At 36.0% G+C, this 21685-nt stretch overlaps 1 protein-coding gene and 1 pseudogene across 1 annotated transcript in view; both read right to left on the bottom strand.

Annotated features, from left to right (window-relative positions):
- The window catches only part of IPO13 (importin 13), a gene marked incomplete in the record, with an annotated part of 1347960 nt that overhangs the window by 694764 nt on the left and 631511 nt on the right, over positions 1-21685 (bottom strand).
- On the bottom strand, positions 1913-2127 carry LOC122814633 (annotated as a pseudogene).

Raw genomic sequence — 21685 nt, 5'->3', positions numbered from 1 at the left:
AAAAGGTGGAGTGGTGGTACCGGGTCATGGAGGGTGATCTGTAGCAGGCTACAATTTGCATTGCAGATTCATATATATATATATATATATGTGTGTGTGTGTGTATATATATATATATATATATATATATCAAAATAAAAACTTCAACTATAGTATGGTGGATGTAATAAAACTTGCAGACACTAAACAGTTCATTAAGCTTTCGCTCTTATTAGATGAAAGAGCTTTTTCAGAATAAGTAATATAACAACATATACAGTATATATACTGAATATATCACATGTAGGTACATTAACCAATGAAAGTGATCAAAACATATGTACAGTAACCAATGGACTTAATAATGAAACATTCAAATAGAACCAATGGTGTTCCAAGAAGTGTATCAGTAGCATGAATATGTATATACAAACAAGAATATTAATATTAATGTATATAACAAAAGTAAAGCAGTACTAAGAGTTCCATTTTAGAGCACATTTTATGTTAACACCATCATTTAACCCTGGAAATACTTCAGAATTAAGCAACAACTGCCATTTAAGTTCCCTGACTTTTAAAAATAATTCCCAGTCGCCAAAAAACAGTCTATTTGTTCAAGAACAATAAAATGGAACTTTGTGAAAGAATTGCAAGAAATGCTATGTTTCGCTAGAGCATTATTCATATTACTAGTTCTAATTGCCCCTAAATGCTCTTTAATTCTGTCCGAGAGTCTTCTAACAGTTTTACCAACATAAAATGCTGAGCAAGACTCACAAATCTTTGCATAAACAACAGCTGTGGAGTGACAGAAAAAATGTTTAGAGAATCTGATAGAGTAGTTGCAATGGGGGGAAAGTGTATTCTAACCCTATTAAAATATAAGGACATACCACACACTTATTGCATGAATGCATACCTATTGGTAAATTAGATATAGGTGTAGTATTAATCAAATATTGAGAATCTCTGTTTTCCAAGTTCATTCTAATAGTCCTAGTTATTTTAAAATAAAAAGGAGCGGAGCCAATAGCTTTGGTCATATGCTGAGATACTTTTAATAAGTCCCAATTGTTAGAAATAATATTCCTGATGTGCTCCATATCTGTGGAGATAGGCAATAGAAAATAGAGATCTATTTATGTTATTCGGTTCAACATGTTTAGGTTTAAATCCAGAGAGTAAAATAGGTAAATGTTTAGTTTACCTTTCAGATGCAACTTCAGAGTAAATAGTGTTAATAAGACCCTCAGGATAATTTCTTTTTTGAAACATCTTCTTCAGTAGTAAAGCATTAGCATAAAAATCATGGTCCAGACTGATGAGTCTAGAAATACGTATAAATTGACTTCTGACTAAGTTCTTTTTCATGAAGAATGGATGAGAGCTAGAAAAATCAAGCAAATTGTTCTTATAGGTATCTTTCCTGTAAATAGTGGAACAAACAGTATTAGAAGGCAGAATACTTAATCTAGTATCTAGAAAAGCAATAGAAGAGCCACGGTCAGAAACAGTGAGATTTAAAAAAAAAACAATATTTTTTTTTTCATGTCTGATATAAATGTGTCCAAAGAGATATTATCACCTTTCCATGCAAAAAAAATATGGTCAATAAACCGTTTATAAATATGAATGTAATGAAAGTTGTCCAAAGTGTGTAAGTTTTCCATTTCCCAAGTGCTTAATACAATATTGCAAAAGCGAGTGCTAGTTTTGAACCCATAGTGCTGTCCTTATCCTTTTGTCTTCCCATAAACATTCTGCAAGAAAGCTTTATACAAGTAAGTGGAAAAGATTTGTTTACTGGGCACAACAAAAACATATCAATCCTTTTTCAACTGTAATAAATATCATACTTGAAGTTTTAGCATTAGTCTTTAATGAAGTGGTGAGCTCCTCTGCCGTTACGATTCAGTTAGCAGCAGTATCTAATTTTTATATTGATTTGAAAATTCTTCCGTGGCCTCTTCTAAACACTGTAAAGCATTCTTGAGAGGCACTCTTCTATTGAGACCTTAAGACCCTACTCTACCATGGAATCTGAACTTGGTGCTGCAAGCCTTAATTCCCCCTTTAGTTTTTGCTTAGCAATAATCATGCCTCTGATAAACATCATTGGCTATGATACTGCTACTGTGCAAAGCTAATTCAATCCCCCTTTGAACCAGCAGCTAAATGTGACCTTAGGTTTCTGACATGGAAAATTAGCTTTTTGGTAGCAGTTACCTCCACTAGAAGAATTTCAGAACTTCAAGCCTTGTTATCGAAGCTTCCCAATTTGATATTTCATAAGAATAGAGTTCCTACGAACCAATGTGCCCTTCCTTCCAAAGATGGTGTCAGAATACAAAATCAATCAGTCCATTAATTTGCTAGTATTCTTTCCTAAATTTGCAAACAAAGGGAAATATATGTTGCACTTATTGGATGTTCATAGACCATTATGTTTTTATTTAAATAGGAAAAAAGAAACTAGGAAGACCAGTTTGTCTCTTTTGCAGACTTGAAATTAGGAAAGCCAGTGACAAAAGTAACTTTAACCAGATGGCTGACAGATTGTATTTCTTTTATCTATAAAAAACTGCATCTGGCCTGAACAAAACTTGTAAGACCCCTTTCAATTGGGTCCATGGCAACTTCTTCAGTCTTTCTATCTTCCATGGATGGACATATGTGCAGCTGCAGCCTGGGCGAATCCTCATACTTACAAATTAGATCTGGTATGAAGAGGTAAAGCAGCTTTTGGCTCAACTGTGCTCAGGAATGTCCTTCCTTAGAATCCAGCCGGTGTTCTTGGTAGCTGGGGACTCTATCCCAATAGCTGAGGACAGAATGAAAATTGACATCATCAGATAAAGAAGTTATATAACATTCCATTAGTGTTGTCCATTTTTATTCTTCTTCAACTTCCTGCTCACCAACACCCATCGCTTATTTCAAGAATAAGACATTGCAAGGACACCACTGTCCGTTATGACTGAGCTCCAGATATAGTTCCCTCTCTAAGACATATACTTATTCTGTCTTTATATATCCATATGATTAGATACCATCTCAGGTGAAATCAGCAAACATGACCTGGGGTATGTTAGAGGTTGGTCCATTATAGGTAAGGGAGACGCTCGAGAGCTTTTTGATTACCATGAGCTTTATTAATGACTGAGTCGGATATGAGATTCTGATTCAAACCCAACAGTTGAGGAAGAATGAAAATGGACAACACAGATAGATAATTTTGGTGAGTACTTGACTTCTCTTTTTATATTACAAAATAAGTCTGATGCTGATGATCTTAATGCATATTTGTGTCTGATTTGCTAGTGAGCAGAGGACAGTGGACTAAATGTAGCCTGGATAAGTACACAGTTATTTTTCTCAATTTAAACATTTTCTATCTATTTCACAGGCTTATTACTAGAAGAGGCCAAGTAATATAAAGATTTTGGCACTACTACTGTATATGCTTTATTTTTTAACCATCTTGTCAGGGCTATAAGTACTAAAGCAATTAAATGTATGGGTTATTTATTAAATTTTTCAAATGGAGATTAGAAATGTGTGATTATGGTATATATAACGTACAAGAGACCCATTACTAAGTATAGTAGCATATTTTGCACTTACACTAAAACAAAATTAAAAATTTTAGAAGGTGTCCAGAGGAAATATAGAAAGAGATCTTTATCATTAACTCACTTAGATTACAGGGCTAGATGTTAAGTATTTATTTATTTATTTATTGACATTTGTTAACCGGGTTTGTCCATCTGGGTTAGAAACCCATTTTCAGTGGAGACCCGAGGAGAAAAGCTCCAGTTATATTTAATATACATGTTAACAGAGAATACAAGATAAATTTAGTTACATTCAGTGTATGTTTTACAAAGAAAAACGATTTACAGTTGGGTACATTCATTTAACATTTTGCAGAAAAAAGATTCCCATTTAGTCTACAGTATGAGAAAGTTGTGTAGTAATGGTAAAACAAGGTCCAGGTACATCTAGAAATCTGCTAGCCATATCTAAAGATAAAGTCAAAAAGAGGGGTAAGATAGATATATATGTGTGTGTGTGTGTATATATATATATATATATATATATATATATATATATATAGAGAGAGAGAGAGAGACAGAGAGAGAGAGAGAAGAGGAAGTGTAGAAAAGGGATTTAAGTGTAGGATAGTATGCCAACATGAGGCCTTGTACATGTAAACATATTTAGAGAGGAATAATACTATGCATTTAGAAAGTGTATTTGTTTTATACTTGAGATATTTGGTAGGCTGTTTTTAGCAGTCTAGGTAGAATGGGTGGGAGTTAAGAACTTTGAAAGTGGGGGTTAGGAGAGGTTATGGCAGGGACAAGTTCTGGAGTTGAGCAGATGCTGTAGTGAGATGGGTGTATAATTACACGTAGGTCTAAGGGTAGTTTGTTCCAGGACTAGGAAACTTAGTATTTGTATAGTAATTTGCCCACACTTTTCTTTGGTGGATGGACTGCTAGTAGTTGCTGGTTTGAAGTGCGCAGAGACCAAGATGGGGAGTAGGTGGATACGAGGATAGAGAGAGCTGGATAGGAAGATGGATTTATAGTATAGAGTGTACAATTTGGAACTGTGATGTTAATAGTAGCTATGGGAATTCAAGCTATTGCAGGGAGTTTAGGGCAAGGCAGTGATGTGAGGTGTAATGAGAGTTGGTAATGAATCTAGTAATTTTATGATATGTTTGTTGGAGTTTAGTCAAGGTGGTGTGCTGGATAAAGGTTAGTACTGGGGCAGCATAGAGAAGTGAGGGTAGGAGGAATTCCTGAGCTAGGGTGAGTCTAGCATTTGGAGTTAGAAAATTTTTGTTACGATACAGCAATCCTAGTTTCTGGTTTGTTTTTTTTATACATTGGAGAAGGTGTAGGTTAAATTTCAGATCATCGTCTATTATGACACCTAAGAGTTTAGTTTGAGGTTCAGGCTGTCATACTTGGCTTGTCATCAAACTTCTCTTTGCATGAGTAAATTTCTCAGTAATTCATACCCTGCCATAGATTATTGCTGTATTATGGAATGACTGATGTTTGACAAAAATGTAGAAACCTGATTAGCTAAAATACAAAATCTTCATCAGTGTATATCTGTATTCATCCCTAAGGATAGAACAAACTCTCATTTCGATAGAAATGCAGTTGTTCATGAGTAAACCTTTAAGTAACTTGCACAAAAGTGTAGTTCAAAAGAATCTTTCCCAAACATTTTCCCCATTGCAAATCATTGTAAACAAATCAACAATTAAGTCAGAAAGAATACAAGATAAAAAACACTATTCTGAAGAAATCAAACCTGTGTAGCAAGAATAGTGGTCTTAGTTTTCTTTTCATTATTAAGAGGTTCAGTTAAGAAGTCAAGAGCAATTTGTCTGAACAGCAAATACAAGTGCCAACTAAAGATGTACTGTATACTTCAAAGATTAATATTCCCTCAAATTGCTGTCAGTGGATCACAGCACACAAAAATAAATATAAACATCAAGCATTTTTCATGCAAAACTTGAGACAGTAACTTCTCCAGATTGCTTTGCAACTTGTGTTTACACTTGCACAATTTAAGCTGTCAGATATTTACCACTGAAGAGCCTTCCAGTATCTATAATTAATTTCCTCCAATCTGTAGTCTAAAGATTCTCGGGCACAATTTAAAACCATAAACACCCAAAGACAATTATATTTTAAACCTAAATATAAGTTAGTATTAAAAACAGAATTTAAGCAGTTGAAGTCCCAGGTTAAAATAGGAGACAAATAAAATGACTTGTTCATTTCATCGGTAGTAAATGATTCATAAAGAATGTAAAATCTGGTTTACCTTTCTGTATTGACAGTAATCTGGGGTGAATATGTTCTCAAGTTAAATTTAGCTGCATTAATAATTGTGAATGGTGTTGGAGTTGAAAATGGAATTGCAAAACCTTGTAAAAAGCTAAGCATGTTCAATGATATTTTACTGCCATAGGCAGCATATTTCACAATGTGAAGAAAATTTTAGAAGTCCTAGAGGTTTGTTGCAAAAGCTGCTTTTGTAGCATGCAAGTCAGTGAAAGACCAACATTATTAAAGGTTAAAAAAGGGAAAAGAACAATAATTATGGATTAACAGAATAGTACAACATAAAATGTTTGAGTTGTCACCAAACAAGGATAATTGTCTAGAAGCCATGTTGAAAGATTTCAAACACCTTTATTAAATTATGACTTGAGACATAGGTAAACACATATAAAAGAAAATAAACCATGTTAACATGTTGACAGTTACAAACATCACAAATATTCTTTTATACAGTTCTTAATCTAACACTGCATGTTCAATTCCTGCCTTCCCTTAAACTTCACTTCTCTTCCAAAACATTATTCTGCATGTATTCTTCCCACAATTTTTGTTTTTCTATATAATATGCTCCTACTTTTTTTTAAAGATCCCACTTCCAGTTGTTTTAGATCTGTTAAAATATTCAGTACAGTAGAGAGTCGATTATTCAAACTAATTGGGACCTAGGGTAATTTGGATAATCAAACATATAAATGAATTGGATAAAAAACATCTAAAAATGTTTTGATGAACATTAAACAGGAAAATAAAACAAATTTATTGTAAGTACAAAGTGGTACAGTATATTGTTGTAGTACAAGCTCAAAAACCACACACAAGCGAATATGTATAGCATTTACATATTCAGACTTTGATTTTTTTCCACCCAATAACTTTGGAAGGCTGCATTCAGTTAATTGGCATTTCAGATAATCAAGACTCTACTGTATTTCAAATACTGTTGATTTAGACTTTGATTTCCATTTTCTAGCAATTGTTTTTTGGCAGCCACCAGAATTAAACTTAAGACCTTACTATGTCTAGGCATTTCAGATCCAGTATTCCAGCTCAAAAAAATGTCCTTGGTTACATCCATTTGCTCACCCAGTATTTCTGATAGAGTACTTTATAGTGAACTTTGAAAATCTGCCAACTATTTACACTACCAAAATTTAAGTTCACAGTTCCTCATAACACCTCCAACATTTGTCATCTAGCTGAAGAAAAAATCTTTATAAAGTCTGCTCTGGTTATAAAAATATCTATACAAACACTTCCAAGCAAACATCCTAAAGCTTGTAGACTTTATTGGATGTTTGGGAGCAATAGTTATGTCCTCTCATTGTTTCCTTGTGTATTGCTTATCCAGTGTTGTTTTCTAACCTCCTCTGATTGCAAGATAACTGTTATTTTATAAACCTTACTAATTATCCCTTTTTAACAGCAGCTTTTATTCTAGGTTCAACTAAAAACTCTATCGGAGCAGGTCTTTATCTTAGGATTCACTGATCCCTTTCTTTTTGCCTGTACTCTGTCAATCCCTGATAGGGAAGGCAGTTTCTAGCCTGCAGTCAAAATATCTTCTTAGCCTGTTATCTTTCTGTTACCTTTCCCTCTCTAGTTATTTGCTGCCAATACCTTGGTTCCTTTGCCAATTTTCTTTAGTAAATTCCAGGGCTGTATTGCCTATTCTGTTTACTCCTAATTGCTGTCATCCGTATTGCAGAATCTACTTTCTCCATTATCATGTTGACTTAGTTCTTAGAATTCTTTCTGCTACTTTATGAATATAATAATCTGTATTGCTGCTGTTATGCTCCTTAAGGATCTGCATCCAAATTCCCACTCTCTCCTTATTTCTTCAGTGTTCCCCCTGCTTCATCATCTGCGTAGCTCTGAAATATCCCTTCAAATCAGGTGATCCTAAACCAGCTTGCTCTCTTGGATGGATCAGTTTACCCTCTTCCCCTCCCAGATAAAATCCTTCAACTCTTTATTATTTAATATCCTCAGCTTCTCATCTGGTTGATATAATTAGGCCTGACCTGTATAAAAAACTGAAGTGACTAAAACATTTTCACTGCTTCTGTCTTACTATCCATATCCATAAACATGAGCTTCCAGTTTCTTAGTTTTTATATAGTCTTTTGTTTAATATCTTCCTACATATCCTTAGCTGTCATAACAGTAATATTTTTACATCATACTCCTGAATACTTCATTTCGTCATGTCCCCATAAATATGGATGTTGCTGTACCAATTCATGTATGGGTACAGAAAGTTTACAACTATAGCCTTTGTTTTGTCTTCATTAATTTTATATCTCAAAAAAAACAATGAAATGGTCGCAGAATATTCCACAACACTGAAATATAATATTGTCTGTAAATAAAGCCAACTTTTCTTGATTACCATACCAATTACATCCTTGAATTTCTGAGTCCCTTATTTTCTTTGACAGTGGCTCTAAATATATCACAAATAAGAAAGGGGAAATGAGGGAACTCTTCCTAGTTCCTATGTTCAAACACAACTTGTCAGAGATGAACCCTCCCACTTCAATTGTTGCCTTCGATACCTCATATACCCTCCTAATTAACTTTATTCTATTAGATAATGCAAATGCTTCCATTGCCCTAGTCATAAAATCCTTGGTAACTCTGCATCAGGACCTACCAACAGAAGCATTGTTTTTTTATTTTCTGCTTCCCTCTGGATCAGCATTGTTCTATTAACATTGGATTTTTGCCTCCCCTTCACTAGACCACTTTGATCCATATCTATCAATTTTGACAACACCTTTTCCATTCTTTTAGCTATTATAGACACAAACACTTTATAATAATGGTTTACAATTGAAATGGACCTATATGAAGCTGGGTCTTATGGGTCTTTACTGTCTTTGGGTATTACAACCACCACAGCTTTTTTTCTGGACATTGGTGCTTCCCTCATTTTAAAATAGTTTTAAACAAAACTTTCCAGAACCTTATCACTTTCTTCCCTCGTAGCTTCCAAACTTCCACTGAAATGCCATCTGTTCCTGCAGACTTTCCTGCAGATTGATTACACATCGCTGTTTTTGTCTCGTCTTTCAATCTTAACTCTTAATTGTTGAGCCTCTTCTGCCTCTAATCTTGACATACTTGAGTCTCTCACAAATATTTCATGCACCTCTAACCTTGGCATACTTAAGTCTTTCAGAAATATTTCCATTTGTGCTTTTTCTTGATTTCCACATTCTTCTGCTTTATACAAATATTCATATAATTTCTGAAATATTTGTAATGCTTCTGCATGATCTCTACTTATTTTTCTTATTATAGGCTAAAAAACATATACAGACAAAAGCACACAGCTGGAAAGAGAGCACAATGTAGTCCACAAGGCTTTATTTAACACAATTAACGCCAGCAAAATGGGTATCTTGTTTTCATCCAAACCAAGTCAGACTTCATCATCTGATGAAGTCTGACTTGGTTTGGACGAAAACGAGCTATCCATTTTGCTGGCGGTAATTGTGTTAAATAAAGCCTTCTGGACTACATTGTGCTGTCTTTCCGGTAGTGTGCTTTTGTCTGTATATGTTTTTTGGCACACTTTCCTTGGAATTGTGTCTTATTATAGGCTCCCTAAGTTTGATAACGGTTCTGTCTATGTTCTGCTGCCCAAGTCATTGTGCTAAGAGTTTTTGTGCCCTAGAGTTAACCAAAAAAAAAAAGTTGCTTAACAGCAATTTTTCTAAACTGTGCGCATTTTCCCGATACTCCCTTATTTTCTGTTTAGCACTCTGCAGTTGTTCTTGTTCTTGTATTGTGTGATCTATCCCCATTATTCTGCAATAGTTTAACCTTTGTTAGCCCATCTAAATAATTCTTCTTACTTCTTAACCATAAGTCTTTTTCTACCCTGTTTTAAACTCAACTTTTATTTTATCCCACTCATTAGCTATAACTTCTAAAGAAATGTTTATCCTCCTAATAACTGTCAAATTTCCACTACCTGTTCCTTAAATTCCAGTCTTTTTAACAATAGGGGATGTTTTGTTGTCTCATTATTACTTTATTACCCCACATTTTTATCTAAGTTGTCATTGGAAGATGATCTCAAATAGTTACTGGATGTGTGACAAAGCTTTCAAGTAAATGCACTTGTTCCTGTAAAATATAATTTCTATCTATTCTAACCCAGTTATTATACCTTGAAGAATAATATGCAACTCCTCTGAGTTCCTACTACTGAATTCACTTCTTCCATACCAAATATTTTCATACATGTCTTATGAAATCTACCCTCATTTGTTGTATCTTCATTTCTAGGTCCCCCAGATACATCCTCACTGTTGCAAATTGGGCTCCATTCCGTAAGGATAACTAATATTCCCTGCTGAAAACTGCTTATTTCTCCCAAAATTTTCTTAAGCTCCAGTTTATGGTGGAATATAAAAACATGCCGCTATAATCCTCTTCCATTGCCAGTAGCCCCTTACTTCCACAAATCATTTTCTTTCTTCTATCATTATTGAAGCTCATCTAGTAATTAGTATAATTCTTCACATTTTCTGTTGCCTATGATGTTCTTCTGAATATCCATCATAAAATCCTTTATCAAATTCACACGCTCATTTCTTTCCAAATGTGCCTCCTGCAGCATTGCTATTTGCACTCTGCAGTTCATAATATCATTCAATGCTCTTTCCTTTTTGCCTGTATCTGTAAGGGCATTTACATTGCAATATAAAATGGCTTGCATAGCTATTATAAAAAAGTTATTGTTCCTACCTATTGTATATGGCAATTTTATTTTGAATGTGTATTTCCAACTTTTGTGTTACATGCATACACTAATGTTTGGCAGGCTAATCCTTTATACAGTTATTTCTTATCCCTGTTTGAACCTGTTTAATATTTTTCTTGACTTTGTTTTAATGAAAACACTCAAAAAAAACTTAATTTTTCAGAACTCCCCTATGACTTAACTTAAAACAAGCACAGAAAACATTAACTTTTAGCCCTGAGAAAAACTTCACTGACTTTCTTTAAATAAAACTAAGTTATATACTGTTCTGTTAAATGCATTAAAGTATTAAGACTGCTAGGGAAGCTGCTATCAAAGCTATCTCTTATTCACTTCCATTAATTTTAAAGTTTATTTTTCACTGAACTGCTTGCAGCTTTACATTTTGCATTTCCCTCTGCAAAGAATGTGGAAAACTGCCAAGATTAATTGCTTGCACCTGCAGGCAGCTTGTCAACATGGAAACAGCAGAGATAGAGAGGAAAAAAAAGATAACTCTGCAGGTGTATGAAGGAATCTTTGTCAGTTTGACTCATCATAGAACAGAATGTGCAACTGCTTTCAGCTGTACACTACTTGACTAATGTTGAACATTTGCTAATGTAGTAAAACAAGCTAGTATTGCATATGCAAGAAACTTGGTATTTATGAGGGCATACATCATTTTGTCTTATTTTTCCAGCCTGCTTGTTGATAAAAGCACTTGTTTACTGATTAAGCAAAGAGCATTAATCCAGGCATTCATGTTTGTAAAAATAAGAGAAAAATCTCAACTCTAGATATATTGTAGTCAGGACAGTTTTATACCCCACCCCTCATCCCATCTGCCCAAGATCACAGCATATTAACTTAAATTTGCTTCTATAAAGCCTATATATTTCTTACAGCTAAAAAAGTACTTGTTTACTTCCATGTTTTTATCACATACAGCAATCACTGAAAAGACTTCCCCAGCCCGACATTTCTACATACTACACAAAACTGCTTTGCTGTATAACATGCAGTTAATATCATAAAATGTTTTATGCAAATACTATCAAGAGCCAAAATTGTTTTATTTTCATTTACTTTTTTTTTTTTCATTTTAATGTCCTCCTAAGCATTAATGATATAAAGTGGGGTATATGCTGTACAGCCCACCCACTGGTTTAACAAAGTCAGCAAAAGAAATGTCTTTCTCAGCTACTTTTTCTGGCAAAGCCATGTTTCATAAATGTGATTGATGCTTTATAATTTCACCTTTATTCACTATTCGGTGTTGCTAGTAATATTCTGGTTCATATCTTTCTCCCAACACCAGACTATCTTTCATGGCCAAGGTACTTCTGATTCTTCTAGTCAACTGCTTTGCTTTTTTCCGTCTCTCAAGAATTTTCTTTTGGAACACCAGAAAGTTTTCACTGGCCAAGTCTGTCTATGAGCTTTATTGTCAGAAGAACGAGCAGCAGAGTCCCATTCTGTTTGATGGTTCCCTTTTTGTTAGATAAACTACTGAATTTCCTCCTCAGCCTTCTGCATCAAAAAATGTCTTTGATCCTCTAGGAAGATATATTATGAAGACATTGGATATTGCAGCTTGAATCTCACACCTCCCTCTCAACCTTCCCCAGTTACTAAGATTCTTTCCAGTCAGTGTTTCCTCTTCACCTTTTCCAGTTTACTTACATGTTCTCTAAATTTATTCTTTGCTGGCATCTAAGCAATGCACTTACTAATCAGTAACTGAAGGTTACTCAAGTTGGCAGAATTACTAGGTCTTATTTCTCTTTTTTTCACACTGGGAGAGCTGAAATTAAGCTGTTGCTCAGTGGGCAGCCATCTTGGAAGTCCATTACACCCACCTCATTAATACCAGTTGTAAATGTGAAAAAGGCAGACCAGAGGCCATAGTGGTATGTATTGGGAAGAGTGTAAAGCAAACCGTTTGTAATGGTCAGACTTGGATTCAGGACTAATTTAGTTTATTGGAAAGATTTGTCATCAACATTAATATTTTATATTGGTGATAATGGATACTGAGTGGGTATTCAGTGATACCAAAAGACAGAAGCTTGGAGACCATATCTAATGTGCCAGTTTTTCATCCTTTAAAATTAACAATTTGAAATGTCTAGTATTGTTTTATCCTTTTATAACTTTGGTGTAGGTGGGTATTTTAAGCAGACAGCAGATGTAGTGCAAAAATTATTTTGGGAAGAGGACCATGTTTATCATTCACCTTTCATGAGCTAGATCAAATGTTATAAGTGCTTCATTGATAGTATATGGAATGGCAAAGTAGAAGTGTTGCATCATTTTGTTATATATGAACCAAGTGTACTGTTTTTAGCAGTTTGCATATACTTAAGATGTTGCATAATAGTGGGAAAACAATTAAAGATTTGTTAGAGAAACCCTTCAAACTCATGGTTAGCAAAGTGGAAATAAGTGCAATAGTTAAAACCATTCTCAGTGTCTGTATAAAGAAGTAGTTTTCATGATTGTGAAATGCAAACATTGACCTATACCTGGTTTATTTTCCTGTCCTATGTAATTTGCCGCTTATGCAACAGATGTAATGTTTTTTTGTACACTAAGGATTTGTTTTTACAACAATGTGCAAATTCTTATGCCAACATGGTTGTTCATTATTGGGAAGTACAACATATGTTTAACAGCATTTATAATTCGCACATCAGGTTTTACAGACGTTTCATGGATGATGTTTGTTTGATAAGGGATGAGGGGGATTCCCCTTTTATCAGAGTTTCACATATTTAGAATCCACAACTGACTTTTTAAAGTTTACCATGGTAGTCTCTGTGGACAGGGTAGATTTTCTAGATGTCACCATTCAAAAAGATGCCACAGGTGGTTTTCGGACTTTGCTTTTTTAAAAATCCTGTTGGAGGAACAGTCTGCTTGATTATAGTAGTATGCACCCACAACATGTTTTCCCTACTATTGTTAAGGGACAGTTCAATAGGATAAAAAGGATATGTAGGAACGAGGGAGATTTGAATGCTGAGGCAGATTCACTAGAGTCCCTGTTTAGCGACAGGGGTTATGCTGCTACAGTGACTAGGGCTATTAGAGATGAGGTACTTGTGACTGACACCCGTAGACAATCCACCTATGGGAATGTGAATATTGATTCCAATAAGAAAAGAAAAAGAGAGAGAAATGAGAAGGTCTGTTTTATGACAAAGTATGCCAATGATAATTCACTTATGCGAAAGGTTCTTGAACGCAGTTGGCATCTGTTAATGGTTGACAGGGTCACTGTTGACATTATAGGTGATACACCTGCCTTTGTATACAAAAATAATAAAAATTTGAAACAATTGCTTTGTAGAGATGGTTATAAAAAATTAGGGGAAAGTTTGCCCTTTGGCACTTTTCCATGCATGAATTGTAAGATGTGCAATACTATTAGTAAGTCTCAGGTTTTTAAGCATCCTAACATAGACTTTGCATTTTCACCTAGGTTTCATACTACTTCTGAAACTATAAATTTAGTATATTTAGCTAACTGTAATGAGTGCAATTGTTTCTATGTAGGTAAGACAGTGAAGCATTTAAAGGACAGGATTTATGGTCACCTGTATGATATTAAAAATAGGAATGCACAGAACGCGTTAGCCAAACATGTCATTGAGCATAACATGCACACTTTTAGTTTTAGGGTGTTGCAGCCTTTAAAAATCACTACTAAAGGAGGTAATAGGAATAATATTTTAGAGAGAAATGAACTTAGATGGATTTTGAGAATAGAAGCTCATTTATATCCAGAACTCAATGTTGCTGTCTGTATAAAACCTGAATTAGTAGCTAGGGGCAGCAGAAAAATCAAGAATTCCCGATTGTTTTATTGGCTCTAATTGTTTTTAATTTTTAATTGTTGTTATTTGATTGTTTAATAAGCTGTAATTGGTTTGCTTATTTCAGCATTGTGTCCTCTGAGTGGTGTTATTTAGGATCTGATGAAGTGTAGTCAACTACGTGAAAGCACTTATCCTTCTGTATGCTTTTTACATTGATGTCTCTGTTTTATTAAAATTGGAAGCCTTAGCCGTGGTGGTTGTTTTGGTTTTGTTTTGTTGAATTCATTTTAGTTCCAAAGGAAATAAAGGACTGGAGACCAGTACTGGATCTCAGCAGGCTAAACAAGTCAGTTCAAAGCCAAAAGTTTCTGAATGGTCATGGTACAGTCCATACTTTCCTTTTTTTTGAAACAGGATGATTTGATGTGCTAAATAGACTTTCAAGATAAATATTACCATGTAAAGATGGGCAGGCATTCCAGAAGGCATTTACACTTCTGGCTGGGAACCAGTCATTACCAGTTCAGAGCACTGCCCTTTGGTCTCTTGGTCTCACTACCACCCCCAAAGTGTTCATCAAATGCATGGCAGTGGTAGCAGCTAACCTGAGACAAGGATTCCACATATTTCCCTGTTTGACTGTCTCTTTTCTGCCCTGACTTATCCAAGCAAGTGACTATGTTATCCACACCTGTACAGAGCTAGGGTTAACCATAAATTACAAAAAATCTCAGTTGGAACCTTCTCAAACACTGGAATTTATAGGAGCAGTCCTGGATACGAGTCAGATGATCTTCAAAACTTCCATCCTCCATGGTACAGACGATCAGACACCAAACTTACAAGTTGTTTCAAAACAGGATGATAGTTGCGCATTACGTCCTACAGGCTCTGCAAACAATAGCGACAGCTATCACCTTGGTCCCGCTAGTGAGAGATTTCACATGTGAATACTACAATGGCTGCTAGCTACACAGTGGTCAGTTCATCACCAACCTACCTATGTCCTACCAGATTCTCATTACTGACACCTGCAAAAGAGATCACTCCTGGTGGAACACAAGTCAAGCCCTTTGTTCTCCCACAGCCGTAGGCCACAGGGACGATGGACACTTCCCAGATGTGGGGGGCATTATCTAGGGAAGATGGTCCATGGCACCTGGTCTGCTAATGAGGCCAATTTACATATAAACATTCTGTAGATGAGAGCAGTGTGCATTGCAGTCTTTTCAGAATGCTCTCCCTCGAGGAACTGTGGCGATTCAATCGGACAACATGTCGGTAGACTGGTAAATAAACAGGGAGGAAACCAATCATACCCTCTGTGTTGTGAAGCATGCAGTGTGTGGCAATGGGCAATCTCATCCAACTGTTTTCTTGTAGCAATACACATTCTGGGAAAGTCCAGCGTGATAACAGACAAGTTGAGCATTTCCATCCTCATGCCTCATGAATGGTCCCTCAACTAGAAAATGACAGAAGAAATTTTCCACAGGTGGGGCTAGCCTTGCTGCAACCTCTTTGCATCTCCCCTTTAACAACAAATGCAGCAGTTATTTTGCCCTAATTACCCCGATGGTGGAGTCACAGAGGGATGCTGGGATACACGATTGGCCTTTTGGTCTACTGTATGCCTTTCCCCCAACTCTCTTGATTCCCAAATTTCTCTAGACCGAAAACAAGTTGAAGAAAATGGTAATCCTCATTTGCCCCATTTTGGCCGCGACAAATCTGGTTTCCCTTCCTTTGGCCTCATTTACTGAGAAAACCTTGGAGTTTGGATCCCACTCCAAACCCTACTGTCACTTCCGACAGGAATGATTTATCCCAGTCTGTCCAATCTCAAGCTGATGGCTTGGTTTCTCCAATTCCATTAATAGGCCGACAGCTTATGCTCTCCTCCTCAGTCCATCATATCTTATTATCCTCCTGTAAGCCTTCCACTCAATAACTTTATAGGAGCAAATGGAAAAGATTTGTATCCTGGGCTCAACAGCATGATGTAGATCCCTTCACTGCACCAGTCCACTACGTTCTTGAATTTTTGGCTCATCTTTTTGATAATGGAGCAGCTGCCTCTTCAATTCAAGTGCAGTTAATCAATTAAAGTCCAATTAATACTAATCTCCGATTTTCACATTGGGAAAGATAACTTTTCACTGATCTCCCACAATCTCTGCAAAGCCTTTCTGAAGGGGACCCTTTTCTAATACCACCTCATAAGGACCCCTCTCCTTCATGGGACCTAAACTTATTTCTGCATTTTATCTTTCAGCTCCCATTTGAACCTGCAGCCACATGTGATATAAATTTTTTGTCTTGGAAGACTATCTTTCTAGTGGCCATTACATATGCTAGAAGAATATCAGATATTTAGGCTTTATCTTCCAAACCTCTGTGCCTGATTTTTCATAAAGGTAGATTTTCCTTATGCACTAACCCCTCCTTTTTACCTAAAGTTGTTTCAGAGTCTAATATCAATCAAACCATGAACTTGCCCATTTTCTTTCCTAACGTCAGTAACAAAGGTGAATACGTACTGCATTAGATGGATGTCCATAGGCAATTATGTTTTTATCTACACAGGACAAAAGATTTTAGGAAGGCAAATTATTTATTTCCTTCGCAGGCCCTAGGAAGGGCCTTCCAGTATCCAAAGTTACTATAGCAAAATCCCTCTCTGATTGCATTTCCTTCATCTACACCAAACAAGGTATAAATCTTCCCAAACCTGTTCAAGCTCACTCAACTAGGGCCATGGCCACTTCAGCAGTTTTTCAGGCTAATGCATCCATGGATGTTATGTGTGCAGTGGCCATGTGGACTAATCATCATACCTTTATCACTCATTACAAATTGGATTTGGTCTCCAGGAGAAGGGCCTCTTTTGGTTCAGTGGTTCTGAGAAACATTGATTTTAAATGGTTCTGAAGATGTCTAAATGGTTTTAGATGAAAGTGCTTAACCTTTTATTTTTAGTTATTAAAGTTGCGTTGCTTTTCATCGCTCTCAGAACATTTTTTGTTTTTAAATATCCGGTAAAGAAGTTATGTATTCACTATAATGTTCCATCTGTATTGTCTATTTTCATTTCTCCTCACATCCCCTCACTCCAAGCCCCCAGCCTTTGCTCCTGGTAGAGCAGGAAGTTCACTATTTGTAGATTGGCTATATTTCTCCATACCCCAGAAATGTTGTCACTATGGTTATTTTTATGTGAGTTTTTATATATTTCTGCATAAGATAGCTTTAGCAAACAAGATCTGAGGTAACAGGGAGGGTTGCATTATGGGTAATGGGAGTTGCCCAAGAGCTTTTTGTTTGCCACAAGCTATTGTAATGGCCAAGTTGGATCAGATCCAAACTAATATGCGAGGAAAAATGAAAATCAAAAATACAGATGGAATGTTGGTGAGTACATAACTTCTTTTTATGAACAGAAGTGTAAATGAATAATGTCAGACAAGTTATGCATTCATTAGAAGGTAAAGATGCTGCATTGAAATCTGAATTCCTTGAGAAAGTTGATTGTGTATATGTAAAAACTGCATGTGAAGAATTGTTAGGTTAGAGAGAATGTCATTTATAGTTAAAACCAGTTGTCAGACAATTCCGAGGTTTGAATGAAATGTTAATTCAGATCTTTTTTGAAAATGACATTAGCTTGTTGAAACATGTCACACAGTAAGAGTTTGCATATGTTGCTTAGAATTGCTTTTGATGCACAGTCTGAAGAAGTCTGTAGAAGTGAAAGTACTTATTTTTGTTGTTGTTTTTATGGAATAAGTGTAGTTTTCACAGCAGTTTGTTTTTTTTTATTTCATCTGTGAAGATTTCAGTTATGCCAGGATTTCTTCTGTTTATTTTATAGGTTTTTCAAAATTGTGACCAAATGTCAACATAGCGTATTACTTAAATGTGATATCTTGTTTTGATAAATCAGAGTTACTGAATGTGTAATTGTTGTACACAAACTTGCTGCTATCCTTCATAATGGTATCCTATGAGTAAATGGTCAGATTGAAAAACTGTACCTTTTGTGTGATGAAATAAAAAAAAAAAATAAAAACAGTTTTTAGGTTTTAGTATTTAAATTTTGTTTATTTCAGATGGTTCACATCTTTGCCAATGAACCCACTCACTTCCCACCCATCAAAGCACTCTTCCTGCTCGTCACCTCTGTGACTCTCAACTTATTTCATCAAGGTATGTCTGTGTCATTATCTAGCATGTTTCTAATCTTGGTATCTCCAAATGTGGATGTAGGAAGAGTCGTTCCCCATTTACTTGTTGAGGAAGAGGGATTTGTGTTTAAAAAGTCAAAATGCGGGAAAGAGTGTGAGATTCAAGTGATGGATACTTAACCCAAGCAGGAAAATAACTTGGGAGAGAGGGAAATGGTTCTGTCCTCGTATAAAGGCCATTTTTTTAAAAATTTTGGAATAGGAATACAAAACACTTTTATGAAATGTTTATAGACTGTTTATAGGAAGGCACAGTAATCTGGTGGCTTTTGGCTTGGTTATGCACCTTCCAGATTTTAGAACATCATACTGTTGTTTTTTTTTTTTTACTCATGACATGCCCAATACTCGCCTCTGTCTTACTGGCCAATTTGCTTATTTTCTGGTTCTTTTATTTTAGTGCTGTTTGCTGAATAAAAAGGTAAAATGAACAAGGAAGTCCAAGAATAAAAAATGATTATCAACAGATCATGGAAATTAAGAACAAAGGGTGGATATGAAACAATATAACTGTACAGTAACCATATTTAATGTATGTGTACAAATGAACCTAAAGTAAATTCTTAAAATGACTCTGGGTGGGCAAGCCTTTAATTGAATTTAGTGATGTTGTCATACAAGCCAACCTAGTAAGTTCACCAGGAAAAGCATTAATATTGTTTGGTTTCATACTGCTAGTATATAATTTACTTTTAGGGGCTATGGGCTGGTGGTGAAGTGTTTCGTGTGGACTTTGTAGCATGCTTACTGGAGAAAAGGGATTAGAGAATTATTCATATTGTGAAGATTAAACTGAGATGTCTGCATAAACATAAACCTTCATTTGGTTATGGACAGGCAATGTATTTATTTGCTTATTAGCTTTCATCCAGCATTTTTATGGAACTTCAGGTTATTAAAAGCAAGCAAAATAAATACACACACACACACACACACACACACACACACACACACACACACACACACACACACCTGAACTTTTACAAACATCTGTCCTGACTTCTAGCACTAAAGTTTATAGCAAGTAGGATGCCAGTCTGTTAGTAAAACCAGCTAAGTACTTCAGTACACTATCTCAGAGATGTAAGAATTTGTCAGAAACCGAACCTGGCTTTGTGGAAGTACACATGAGGCCTTATTCTTCAGTAACATCCCTGATACAGATGTGGTGGGTGGCAAGTCTTTTCTGAGCCACTGTTCTCTTTGAGATGGGGAAAGTTTACTAGCAAGAAAGTTGAGAAACTTTATGGTCAGCATATTGATGAAGTCTTCTTTTGCGGTTAGTCCTGGAGAACTTTAGCACATTTAAGTTGTTAGTAGACTTTCACTCACCTGAGCCAGAAATGTAACCTATAAGGCTAGAAGCCGTATAGTGATACACCCTTGGCTTGAAGACTGTGAATGTATATAATTGGAGATGCTGAATGATTATAATATTCCTTAGGCCTTCTACCCCCTCCAGTCTGTTAGAAGACTAAATTGGAACACTCTGTGTACAAATCTAAAATGGAACTGCAATTTCCTCAGTCATGGCTCAGAATGTTGCAAAGACATGTAAATGTCCTGTAAGCAAACACAAAATACTGTGATTTAAATAGTCACACAACACTTGGGAGGGAAGACTTTTCAACTGAAACATCCCAACAGTTAATGTACTAACACACTGACAATTCAAAATTATGTGTAAAGGTGGAGGACTTTCCACGTGTCAGCAGAATGTTACCTGACAAACTGCAGTTTTCTCCCTAAATATCCCTCTCTCCACAGATGATGTTGCAGGGTACATCAGTACTGTAATATCAAGGCTCCTCCTTGGTGGTTCGTACAGATGGTCTCATCCTTATCCATCTTGACACAGCTTGGAATTTTTCTTGAAAGCTAGTATGTTCTTGGCATGTGTGCTTATTTCTGGCACATGATTTCAAGCACTGACTGCATAAAAGCAGCTAGTTCTTGAGCCCGCAACTTTTTTTCCATTCACGTAGTTCTGATCTCTATGTTTGTTTTGAAATTTTCTCTATTCATTTCCTAGATGCAAATCTGCAGTATCCCTGTTTACCACCTTATTGTTGGTCAAGATCCACACTGCATCTGCATTGCCTTTGCTCTCTTATAAGGAGCATAACTTAAAGTGCTAGCAATTCTTCCATGCCGTGGATAGTCACTGTAAAGGGAAGCTGTTGATCTGTCTTGCTGCCAAGAAGATGGCAGCAGTTGAAACTTTCCTGTGTGGAAACAAGAAGGGTCCCATTATAAGGGCCAAAGCTTGAAAGCTAGACTGGAGAGAAATGTGTGACCTAAAAGCAGCTTTTCAGTGCCATTCATGCTGTTCCTGTCTTCAGCAGTTTGTATTTGAGACAGTGGCATTCCTCTGTTTCAGTAGACAGCAATAACCCAGAGGATGTACATTTCTAGCTCTCAACCTGGGATGCATTACATGATGTGGGTCCACACTGGTCTTGTTTGATCAGCCAAAACTCAAGTCAGGATCTCAGTACTCTGAGTCTCTCCCAGGCCCAACAGATAATTTTCCAAGGGGCTTCTGGGTCATTCTCCCTCATGCTTATAGTTGCTTTTTTTCTATGGGGATTTTTATTGTTGCATCTATTATCTGGTAGGGCTCTTACCTCACTCTTCTGTGGTAAGAAAGCTCTGACGTTTGGACCCCTAGCCACTGATTTTATACTGCTCTCCTTGAGCTGTACAATGGCAGGAGCATCCGGAAGGTGCCCTAAAGCTGCGGGAGCTGTCTGACTGGTCCGATCTGTGGCAGGACGTCCCATACAACTTAGGCTTCTGCAACAGTGATCTATTTAAACATCTATTGTTGAGGTAGTTTACTTATACAGTTGCACTTTGTTCATGGTTTGGGTTTTATGTTGTGATGTATACATTTCTTTGGTTTGGATGTATTGGTTATGTTGGTTGGAGCTTTTTCTTAGGCTCAGTACAGATGTGCTTGTGGCTGACCGATACCAACAAAGCATTTTCAATTTCAGTATA

Source organism: Protopterus annectens, chromosome 10.part0, assembly GCF_019279795.1.
Source record: "Protopterus annectens isolate FY-2018-M chromosome 10.part0, PAN1.0, whole genome shotgun sequence".
Lineage (NCBI taxonomy): Eukaryota > Metazoa > Chordata > Ceratodontiformes > Protopteridae > Protopterus > Protopterus annectens.
The sequence above is the reverse complement of the archived record's forward strand: the minus strand, read 5'-3'. Positions and strand labels throughout refer to the sequence as shown.